Source organism: Pleurodeles waltl, chromosome 6 (genome assembly GCF_031143425.1).
Source record: "Pleurodeles waltl isolate 20211129_DDA chromosome 6, aPleWal1.hap1.20221129, whole genome shotgun sequence".
In the NCBI taxonomy this organism is placed as follows: domain Eukaryota; kingdom Metazoa; phylum Chordata; class Amphibia; order Caudata; family Salamandridae; genus Pleurodeles; species Pleurodeles waltl.
In genome coordinates this window covers 212,315,412-212,328,133 of record NC_090445.1, presented here as the reverse complement: position 1 = coordinate 212,328,133, position 12,722 = coordinate 212,315,412, and the positions used below count along the sequence as shown (strand labels likewise).

Here is a 12,722-nt window from a genome sequence, read left to right as displayed (position 1 = left end):
GCAAACGTTTTCTCAACTTCACTAACAGAGAAAATAACAGCCTGGGCAACAGAACCCTATGGATCACATACAAAAAAAAACAGTGTCAGCCTCAGAACAAGGGCGTCTCACACAATCTCGCTCGCAAGATAGAGAAGATATGCCATAAATGGCTGTCAGAGGGGCACAAGAGCACCTCACGCTAGTACAGCCTACTACAGAACACATAACTAGACAGAACGTTGTCCAAACAGAGTGCAGACATGCCATATAGTTGGGCTTCATCCTGATCCCAACACCACTTTCCTCTAAGTAATACATGTGACCTTGCAACACAACATAAGACCACCTCACAAAGATCCTAATAATGCAGAGGCATATCCCTCAGGCGAAAATCAGTACACCCACAGCAGCCTACAAAAAATATCATCAACACTCACCATGATACAAGAGTACATGTCTAAACTGAAAACAGCCACATAACCAAACAGATACTTACAGTAAACTTACAGGCAAACCTGCTAGGTAGGGCGCAAACCAAATACCACAATCAGCAAGTACGGATCTTGGTGAGACCTCAGGCTGCATTCCTCTAATATATCTAATTGTTAACAACACACCAAATACTTTCACTCTGCCTGCGGCTTACACCAGCTCACAATTACCACACTACAGCCTGTGACAGAATCCTCAAACCAGGACAAAAAAGGTACTGACATAGATATTGGTGCTAAGGTGAGATCATGTAGAAATAGGGGGGGGGGGGTGTAGCTAAGGTGAGATCACGTAGAAATGGTGGGTCACACACACACACATACACACATACATACATACACACACACTGAAAAAAACAAAGGTCACAGGGACGTTATAGTTAGGTTCTGAATCTACTGCTACAAATGCATACACATTCAGCAGTTATACTTAATGTTCTTTCATGTAACTATAACTTGCGCCCTAAGGTAACTATAACTCACACTCCCGCCAAGCACAGTTTTTTCCTTCAATAATATTGGGTAATATGGGGTAGTTGGCAGTGCATGGCAAGGGAGCGAGTTATGGTTACCATAGAGCGCGAGTTATAGTAATGAAGTTCTATGCTTTTGTATGAGTAAATTCAGAACCTAACTAGAACGTCCCTGTAACCTTTGTTTTTTTTCAGTGAATTTCTATGGTTGTTTAATGCACGTTAATATTTGTGTCAGGTTGTGACAAGTCAATCAGGGCCTTGCTTTTCCCGAGGATTATCAGCTGAAAAAAGGGATTTTTTTTGCCAATGAGGGGTCCCTTAGAGAGCCCTCTATTGTCCCATAGGGTCAGCATACCTGTATCCTGACCTCTTATATGTTTTTACACTGTTTTTTCCCCATGCCCCCAGGCAACGTGAGAAACAAAATGGCAGCCGCAACTATTCTAACAGGTTGAGTGAGGCCAGCCAATCAGGGCCTTTCCTCCGAATCCAAGGAGGATCTACGTCCCTACATATACACATTTGTTTTCGAGTTAATTACAAGAAACCCACTGAACAGATGCACACCAAATCACAAAAAGGTTACTTTCCGGACCAGGATCTATCTTTCAGGCAAACTTGGTGTAATTCTGTCCAGTAGTTTCAGCATTATCACTGTTCAAAATCCCTAAGGAAAAATGAGTGGAGAAAAAGCGTTTTGGGCAACTTTTTTGACCCCCCCCCCCTTTTTCTCGGCCCCTGCTTGACAGATCACCCTGAAACTTTCCAGACAGCAGCTGACATGGCTAGCAATTTTTTGGGGAAAAGTTAGTGAAGATTTGTTAACCAGCGCCAAGTAAAGAAAAATGTTTCTTCTATAGAAACTGGGTCCTAACTATAACTTACTAGCAGACTATGGCAATTCTCTCCATAATTATATATTGATTACACACCCTCCACCATGCCACGTTTCGGCTGAATTACTTGGACTTGCTCGCATACATGCAGCACCATTTCGATCCCTTTCTATAGTGCACATATGGTTCATAGACTTATCAGCTTACCGGTACAATGAACAAATACTATATTCATAAGATACGTAAAATTTCAAAGTCTCAAAAACTCATCCTCATGTACTGTAACTGAAATTCAGCAGCAATTCAAAACAATATTATTAATTTGTGCCCTTGAAATTACAATCATTGGGTATTTGTTACCAGAATGGAAACATGAAAATTATCTCCAGATTTCATAGATATAATTTTAACTGTTCCATGGCTAAAACGTTATCCCACTGCACCACTTCTGTTTCTGTTGTCTGCCCACCTTGTTAAGGATCCTGCATTGAGCCGTTTGTAAGCTCCCCTGAATATTTCCATATAAAAAGAAGGTGGCATGAGAAGATTGCAAGACTTTTTCTTTGGGTCCTGTAGCTGTATCTGGTTACTGAGCATTACCCAGGGTGGATAATGATATTTATCATTGGCATTCAAGGCCGAAGACTATTTCATTCCATTTGGATAACAATAGTCTATTTAGTAAATTGGTCTCTCAAAACAGGCAAAGGCGAACACTCATTGCTTACTGTGGGAAGTGGTGAGGGAACTGGAAATCAAAAAACAGTAATCATACTGAACAAGCTCAATAGCCTGCGAGTTACATGTTTTAAGATGGCCTGATTTAGTGGAGGAGGGATACAGAACCAATAAAAATGCAATGCACAACTCATAGTTCCCCTGCTTCCCAGCAAATATCTTCTGATATCTGCATTAATGGCAAGCGTCTCAAGGTGTGCAACATATCCTGCAAAGTGATAATATAAAGTTGCCCACCTAAGTACCACCCATTTCAGGCACCTCATGCACACGTGTTCGCCTCCAGTACTAGCAGTATGCCCTTGTCCTGTATCTGAGAGAAGGGCACCTCAAGGCTATCAATCTTGACAGTCTTTTGAAAGTGTTACTTATGACAACCCTGCTGTGACCTTAAGACCTGCCTTCTTAGCTCTGGCCTATACTGCTGGACTAAACTAGTACAAGCCTAACTTCTTGAGACACCATAATATTCTGCAAGTTCTGCTCAAAAGTAGAAAAGGATAAACACATGGTTTCCAACAAGCCCCATCTCATGAGGGTCACAAAAGCCAGATCTGGTGTTTAGATGCTGTGACATGTACGACCCCTGACTGTCATGTGTACACTAAAACTACATATTCTGCGTGCTGCCCTTTACTGTAATGTGAACATTCAAAGTATGTATCCAGCACTTTGCATTCTGGGACAAGATTGTTTCTATGGATACTGGCACATGAAAATAACCTACATTTCTCCACTGTCAGGAATATGTGGGGTAATGAGAAGAATATACCTGAAAGGCCCCTCATTTCATGACTGCAAGTTCTTGACAAATATTCCTTATAGACGGTTAAACAAGCACTAGCAAGTCCATGTCTGGTGTTGGATGTCAGGCTTTTAACTTGTCAATGCTTGTGTTGCTGAATCATGATTTTTGCTAAACTATATTGCTGGGGAAGCTACCAGGCAATACAACTGTCCACAAGCAAAAACAATTTGGTCTCAAAAGGCACACGTTCTCATAGCAGTAATTCACACTTAAGGAAACAACTTTGTGGGTGGATGTGCTCCTTGTAAATGGGCAGAATGCCTGGTCTCAGAATGAAGCCATCTGAAGTGGAAGGTACCATGCTGTATGCTGTGATGGGTGGAAGAAAATGTGAATGGCACAATAAAATACCAATGGATGATGAGAGAGCTGCCTGAAAGCCTTTTTAATTATATTATACATATCATTTTAGGGAGATCAAAAGGTCTTGGCTAACAACCTCACGCAAAAATAAGAACACATCTTTCCAGCAAAGGGTAGGCTCAGAAAAGCCATCACATATGTTGTGCCCACCAAGGTTAGCAGTTTGTCAGAGGCATTGAGAGTTTGGCAATGGGTCCAACACTGCCTTGCATGTATTCCTCATTCATAAAGGACAGAAAGACCTGGTATAGCTGAAATTGAAGAAAGTCTTGATTGTAAGTAGCAATTTATGTATGTGTCTTTATAGGTCACATTGGAATGGTCATTAGAACATTTGAATTTTGAGAGCTCCATTGAAGACAAAAGGAGTAGCTCCAGGCTTATAATGGCTGATATAAGCCTTCTGCTCCAACATTCCAATGTTTGTCTTTATGTTTCTCCTTTTTTTAATTTAGAACATTCTACTCTTAGTGGGTGGAATGTTCTAACAGCCTTAAGGACCTTCTGCCTCAGGCTATACCAGTTGTCAAAAGACCCCCTCTCTCGCTATAGGCCGGTATAACCCTCAGTAGTTGGAGGTAAGGCTAAATTAGATCATAAATTTCAAGGAGAACCCAGCAAGCCTTTTTAAATGTCAGGTTTCTTTTAAAACGCTACTGGAATGTAGACAACTAGAAAATGTAGAAACCAAGCACTTGGGGTTATTACAGTTTGTAACTTTTAAAGATACAGTGAATGTAGTGTGTATGCAGTTTAGGTGCAATATCGGAGTGGGGTTATACAGTGCAGGCAGTAGGTAACAAAGTACTGGTAGATGAATCAAAATAAGTTCTGTCAATACTCACTAGGTTGAGGTATATTTGTAAACAACACATGGTGCAGAAGGTGTAGAATGTGAATAGTAGTGTTGAGTATGTGGTTTTGGGTGTAGTTGAAGCGTTTATTTGCCGGAAGGTGCTCAGAAGAACTAAAACCAGTGATGTAACCGAACAACAGTAAGCTCATACCAAGATGTGTAGTTTTAGAACCATTCTAAATCATAGGATGTTCCCCAACTTGCAATTTTCGAGCAAGACATTTTTTTAGCTTTGCATCACCAACACCAAAAAGCTCTTGCTCCCTATCCAGAACACTTAAAACACAGCACCACTAACTGGCATTGTGGGCCAGATGGTAGAGTCCTCAATGGTACCCACAGTCCGTTTTTTAAAAACAAATTAAACATGCTCTGTGGGTATTGCAAGCTGGTGTGAATACAATATTGCCCCCTGGAAAGCCATTGCAAAGTATAAAGTGCTCATGGAAATGTTATTGTATTTAGTGACTTGCAGCAGCATACTGGCTACCAGCTTTTGCCCTTTTTGAAGGCATGAAAAGTTGTTTTTGGGCAGACACAAAGAGATACTGCTGTTCTATACTAGAGACAAAGCCACAAATAGGCTTACAATTGTGAATTGATAAGAGAATGCAAATAGGGCAGAAGTCTTGGGATCTGTCTGAAACGCAAAAAACGCAAAAAAAAAAAAAAAAAAGGAAGAAATTCCACTTGTGTGGACATAGCAATAACTCAGGAACCATTAGGATACCAAGAGAGCATACATGCATTACAAGTGTGAGACAAGTTGCTATTGCTCTGGCAAAAATTCACACAACCTGCAACACCACTGTTTTAGACAGATTCAATGTCGGCACGTTTTGACTCATTCAAGAGACTATGGCGGCTTTGTTCACCTTAAACAAGATCAGTCTCCTTCTTGTCAAGTGGGCAGCATCAGAATATGCATAGAATTCTAAACCACTGCTCCTTACAATGTCAATTTGGAGTCTCAAATATATGTTGAAAAACAGTTGGATCTTGATGGACCTGATACCTCATCACTTATCTGTATTCGAGGGGATCGTGTAGGGGTAGAGTGCTATGACTTGTACTTCTCCACATGACGCCACTCCTGACTGAATGGGGTGATCCATAGCTTCAAAGGCTTCCTGGAGCACCCACCTCTGCCAGAACATAAAGATCATACAATGCCGACGGCCTCTGTCTCTCTAGTGGGGTAAAACCCATGTGCAATTCGGACAGTATGCAATTGCCCTCCAGAAATCATTGCGCTTTTCAAGGAATGTCAGTTGTAGCATTGCCTTGAATTAAATGGGTCATCTATGTCCAATACAGGCGTGTTGCAACATAGAATTTTGACAGGTGCAAATGCAAAATAAAAGGGTGAGTTTCCATTTTCTCACAGGAAGTGGGATAACAGGATGCTTTTTGTCCTCTAACTCTGGGTGCACAAATTGCCAGCAAAACAAATCCTGAACTTTGTGTCATTGAGTGCGCCTACATGATACTCATGTTTAGAAATAGGTTTATGAAAGGGTTCATTCACCACAAAGTGGTCTCCACACCATTTGTGAGTGGCTGTTGGGTTGATTGCAGGGCCAGATCTTCAGATTTGTATGGAAATGCAAATGATCAGAAACTGCAAGGAAGCTGTTCCCAGTCAGGACAGCTATAACATAAAGAAGCAGCCACACATAGCGGTGCAGCAGAGATACAAGGAACAGCAACAAAACTGGCACTCAACAAAGTGTTCACTGGGGCCTATGAAGAACCAGTTTACCGTCCAAATAAAGGCCGCCCTTTTCATTTACTGTACTGTCGGCTCTACACACTAAGCCATGGTTTCCATGTGCTTAGAACACTGAGACAATATGATTGTTTCATTAAGCGGGGATCTGAACTCTAGGGGCATTTTATATACCAATATAGAGAGTCAGCATAGTCTTACTTAAGCACCATCAAATGACTATTAGGGAGTGTTTGGGATAAGCAAGGTACATTTTGTAATGTCAACACTTTATAGGGCACCAGTGTCACAACAGTGTTTAATATTACCCCATAATTTGGGAATATCGCTGGATGTGGGGCACATTAGATTCTCCTACTAGCAGAATCTGTTTTAAGTGGATTGAATTTTAAATACTATGGGTCATACATCTATCCAGTGCAATCACACAGTTACCATTATCTGAGCAGCTGTTAGATGCGGAGTCAGGCATATTTAGTAGCAGAATAATCTATGTATCAGGAACACAGTTAATACATTCAATGCTGAATGAATGGATTAACTCTGTCAGGGGTTGTATTTATGTATTAAATACCAAAGGCAACTCATAACTAACATGTACTGGAACGGAGTGGGGAAAGAGAAACACAGTGAGATGCTGGAATAAAATAAATGAAGCCAGTCTAGAGTACTGCAATCTGTCTCTCCAGCTCTTTGTATGAAAATCAGATGAAAATTGCTGATGGTGTAGGACAGAGACTTCCAGCAAGACTAAGCATCCTCTGCCACCTTCCCCCAAACTATCTCTGTTAACTAGTTTTTTCAAGCTGTCCTATATGATAATCATGGAAAGATTCAAGATATCAGTGTTTCTCTGTTTTTGTTTTTTTAAACACTGATTATGCATAAACCACTAACCATATGCCTGGTCGTTTCTGTTCCCTTCATAGATTATATGGCTGGGCAAAAATCTAATTACATCAGTAAAATTCCTGAATTTTACGATATGTGAAAATTGGGAAATTTCACATTATGTGATTTCTATTTTTTTTAACCCAGTTGGGTATCACGCATTAAAAAGTCTCAAAAGATTAAAGCAGGAAAATGGTTTGCTAAGAAAAATTCTCACTTATTGACATTTTCTCCTTTAACCAGTCTCCTGCCGGTGTGCCGGAAGACTATTATTATTATTTTGTTATCACATTTCAAAATTGCAAACATATTAATTTGGAAAAATTAAGACATTAACGTACTGAATTAACATGCATGCCTCAGAAAAAAAATGCATTTAAAATTGCAAAATGTAATAGGCAGTCATAGTTACATGCTTTAGACCTAAAGAGCTGAAGCAGCATATTCTGACACACTGACCTGGCTCATGAATGTGAAATGTTATTTTTTCTGATTTTCCCCTGGATATATTTTTCATAATACACAACTGAATTAAAATGGTGTTGTTTTATTCCAGCAATTACACAAATAACACGGCAGATTAATTAATGAACTATCTGTCCTTTAGTGAGGTAATGTAGAATGGTATACTTTAAAATGCAATTTCCTAAATGCAAATGAATGGTGAGAAAGCTTGTATGCTTATACAATGCAGTTGATAAAAATGTTTAATTCAACATTGATGTCGGTGGACTGTTGTATTCTTGGTCAAAAAAAGCAGGAGTACCTCTGTTCCCATGAACACACCAGAAGCTGAAAAAAGATGAGATTATACTGTCTATAATAATGTGTGTTCCTAGGGCAGGTTACCTCACTAGACTCATTGCACTTGCCATTTTCCCCAGCCTGAATCTATGCTACTCATGTTGAGACTCTACTGAGTTTCTTGAACCTCTATTTGCGGAAAGTTCTGCTTTGACCAATTCCGATTTAACACTGAAGCTTTATGCTTTGATCACTCCAACTGGAACTCTTTACGGGTTCTGACACCTTTTCCCTTACCACCCTCATTCTTAGAACAGACATAATTTACTGATTGCTTATTTCTGATCACTGACTGAACTGATGACTGATATTGATGAATTTTAATACTCACTAAAAATGAGCTACAAAAAGATTTGATTAATAAAGCTTTAAAACTCACATCAACTCATTATTGAATGAAAAGAAATTGAAAGAGTGAAAATAAATTAACTTATGTACAGCTCCTGGTTAAATCATCTAACTTTATAGATCCATACGACCCAGAAATCAGGGATTTTCTCCATGGTAAGTTGGGTAGCCTTACCTCGTATACCGGTATTTAAACCGCGATCCCTACTCCAGCACTAACAAAGTGTAATATCATTAAATATATTATTTTAACTGTGAGATTTCACCTAGCATAGAAGGCAGTTTGCCTGTCCTAGATAGAGCTGCATGCATAGTAGTGGGTTGTCAGTTTATCTATGGAGTAAAATAAACTAAAACTGAAGGAGATGTGAAATACACGATGGAACTTGGTCTTGGGCAAAAAGGCAAAGTGACTCTTTACCCCTCCATACCCTGGCACAGACGGGTACACAGGGTCTTATTTTACATGTGCCATTCAAAATGCAATGCATTTGGCCTAGCTTACATCTTTACAAAACACAAATGGCCAACATTACACCAATGGTGGGTTCCGTAATTCTACGGATGCCGAAAATATATCAAACAAATTCCGCATTTCAGGGTGTGTGGGCCATCATGCAATGGTAACCCATATTATGGCTTACAATCATCACCAATATACCAAGCCAGGAACAGCACCACAAATTCCACATTAAGCAATAATGACGCATCATTATGTCAGGGCCAGGACCCCCTTATGCCACAAATGTTAAAAGATATGCCAAAAAAGACTGTCCTACTACGAGGCCACAAATCATGCCAAGAAAGGCACCAAGAATATTCACCATTATGCCACAAGCGGGGCCCCATAATGTAAGCAGTAGCCTCTGTGTGCAAGTTAGATGTCAGATGGCCCACACGGCACGAATCAGGTGCTAACTAAGGAGGAATACTGCCAAACCCGAGGAACACCACACCAGGCACACTTTTTCATGCACGTGCACAAGCACACGCATCAAAGCAACAATAAATCACTTTGTTTTACATACACCTCGGACCCACTCTTACAGAGCTCCTGCTGCTGTCACACCTCTTACTGCCCTGAAGGACAGCAGCCACCTTGTGACTGCCTGTGGCGCGGGCCGTGCACTACAATGGCAGAGTATGAGTTAGAGAGCAGTATTCCAAGGTAAACGGAGGCATTTACCGGATATGGGGTCAAGAAGGAGCTGGCCCACTGAAAGCAGTCCCTAAACGAAGTTCGTAAAGCCATCTCCCGTATAGGCTGGAAAAGTGTGGGCACACGGCTTGGCAGTTAGGAATGTTAGCAAAAAGATACTGTTTCTTTGATAACCGTGGGATTAGCTGTTCGCTCATCACATGCACATACATCATTACAATGCACTTGAACTGACTCCCATCAGAACTTAATCAAGTTCAAACGTAAAGCAGAAGAGGGTGAAAAATGATAGGACAGTGTCTTGGGATGAACGGGGAGCTGGAAGAGCAGGGTGAAGGCATATGGGGTTGAATAAGGGGACAGTGGGCAGTATGATATCCACTGATGTTAAATCACGACAGGAGACAGGGCGATAGCCTCGAATAACACACCTGGGGCTCTAAAACGCCCTCTGGGGGCAGATCGTGAGATACACAGCATAGGGTAGCATATAGGGTTTAATCAGCAAGAAGGAATGATGGTAACCCCGGAGAATTACTTATGGGTATTGGGTAGCAAATGAATGTCCCTGGAAATAAACCAGGAGCAGAGTCTGGAATTATATCAGGAACTGTCATGGAGCATCGCAGCTGTAACGTGCGAATCAGTGGAGGGCACTTTTTGCTGGCAAAAATCCCCATGGTAACTTGTGTTCTCTATCACGAGGCTTTTAGCCCATAGATGGCTCGGCCTCTACACTCTCAGGAACAAGCTTGGAAACTCGTCCTTACCTTCGGTCCCAGCTTCAAGCTACAGCCCCCTCTGGTCCCTCCATGGCTATCCTTCTCGGAACAGCCCGGACATTCAACAGCAACACAGCGCAGTCAGACGTCATCGAGAAAAGGAGGAGCTTCCGCGACACGTCATTTGGGACAGCCGTTGCCGCTGGTGACATCTACACAGAGCGCCCCTCGAAGGGCTGCGGCAGAGGAGGAGGACGAGCAAAGATTAATAACATACGCAAATCTAGTTGGTGTCCTGGATTACTGATATATAGAAAAAGCAATCTGAATAATATGACAGACAATATGCGTGAATACTATAATCACCATAAAGCTGTTACAAAATTGCATTATTTTATTATAAATGCACTTTGCATACTACGGGTTGTATCATCGGTACATAATTGTATACAATCATTTTATATTTAAGGCAAGTAAGCATGCTTACAGATATTTTAGTTTTCTTGTGCATCAATTTCTTGGTCGAATCGAAAAATATTCCATTACAAGATGGCCGTCTGATTTGTTAGTGCATGTTCAGTTTACCAGCAGGGAATTCGAAAGGGTCACTTCCGGATTGTTAGGAGGGTCGTAAACTTACATGAATTATAGACGCTGAAATAACTGATATTTACAGTATACCGTTAGCCAGGAGTTAGGCTTTCAAGTAAAAAAAAAAAAAAAAAAAAAAAAAAATATATATATATATATATATATATATATATATATATATATATATATATATATATATATATATATATATATATATATATATACGAAGTCGACCCTTACGTGTTGGAGTGCTTTACATGAGCACCAGTAACATTACACAAGGTCCCATTCATTTTTTAGGCACAGGAAGATAAAGTGATGTCCGACTCTAAACTTCGTTAAGGAAAGCAGCAGATTGGTTAGAGGCCCAATCTTCGAAACACCATTCATTACTTTTACATCCAGTTTTTTGCAGTTTTATGTAGTGCGAACTCGACCTGACTGGAGTGCCTTTCATGAGCACTAGTTATATTGCACAAAGCCATGTTCATGTTTTTTGGCAGGAGGAGGTTAAGTAATTTGCCCTTGATCACAGCGTGTTGAGCTGATGCTGGAACCTCTGCAGCTCCAGCAGTAACACCACTTCCTCACCCCATTACTAATGCAGCTCTAACAAGTTTTTCAGGTCCATGCGTGAGGTGCTGCTCCAATCCAGGTTTTTTCTTTTAATTCTGGGTCTTGTGGTCTTCAGCCCCGCCAAGTTTCCCAGTTCCACGGTCGAGCGCACAAGGCCTTTGACCTGTTGTAAGTATTGTGGGCTTTTCACCACACCCACCTCAAGCCCATCACTTTAACTCGTTCATGGGCTTGCCTTTCAAAAATCACTCGATGTCATTGGTAATTGCTTTACGTTTGTCCCACCTTCAGGCTGTTTTTGTCACGCCTTGCATACTGTCCCTCTTTAATGGATTATTGCACCATTGCCGATATATTTCAGTGTGAGAGAACTATTTCTTTTTGTGCTGCATGACAGCCATGGCGCTCACAGCACAAACAGGCACAACAGCGCGAACTTGATCAGCGGTATTAGAGCACTGGTCATATTCTGCACAGTTACCTAATCAGAGTCATTTCTTGTGGCTTTCCCCTTAAAACACTAGAAATTGGTGAATGTTTTACTAAAACAGAAATCCTCAAAGTGAAAGCGACTCTCTCAGCACAGCGGGAAAGCCAATACTACAATATTCACTGCACTCGGGAAATTCATCCCATAATGCTTTGCAAGCATTAGTTTTCAAAACATTTTTTGTCATAACTCAGCCTGTGATGATTCTGAGACAATGGGACCGCCATCGACACCTTCACAACAACGTGCTCTTTCTGTCTTCATCATCTTTGGGTCCACACATTAGGTTAGTAGGTACTCCAAAACAATAACCCCTCCCACCATTCAGCATCTGTTTAATCTTTCTTATGGGTAGAACTTTCATTTTCGCAGCTGAGAGTAGATTATGTTTTAGGAACCTTCTTTGTAATATCATTGTCATAGGTCTGTTAGCCCTGAATATGTGTAGTGTACTATGTTCTCACTGCATTATTTTCTGCAATTTATTGTGTGGTTATGCTCTTGAAAGGCTAACCATACAGTTACATGACCATGTTTTTTTACAAATGCTATTTTCATAGTGGGGTCCTCTAGGCAGGGGTCTTCAAACTGGGCCTCAAGTGATCCCAGGGGGGCACCTGGCTCTGCCCAAAAGAAGCATTATACAGATAACAGTGCTTTGTTTCAAGCAGAAACATTTTATTGCACTTTTAAAAAGGTAATAGTACTTAACAGCAATGTTTAAACAAGTTTAGACACATTTAAACAATACAATTTTTATAAAATAATTGTGAAAAATTCTGAGGGGGGCTCAATGATTTTTATTTTTCAACTGGCGGGCACAGCATTAAAAAGTTTGAAGACCATTGCTCTAGGGGCTGTT

At 40.7% G+C, this 12,722-nt stretch overlaps 1 protein-coding gene across 1 annotated transcript in view; it reads right to left on the bottom strand.

Annotated features, from left to right (window-relative positions):
• The window catches only part of TMUB2 (transmembrane and ubiquitin like domain containing 2), a 79,452-nt gene extending 69,058 nt beyond the window's left edge, over positions 1–10,394 (bottom strand). The window contains exon 1 of the mRNA XM_069237865.1: positions 10,252–10,394. The gene's annotated coding sequence lies outside the window, so the exon portion shown is untranslated. The remainder of the gene's footprint in view (positions 1–10,251) is intronic.
• Positions 10,395–12,722: the final 2,328 nt, after the last annotated feature.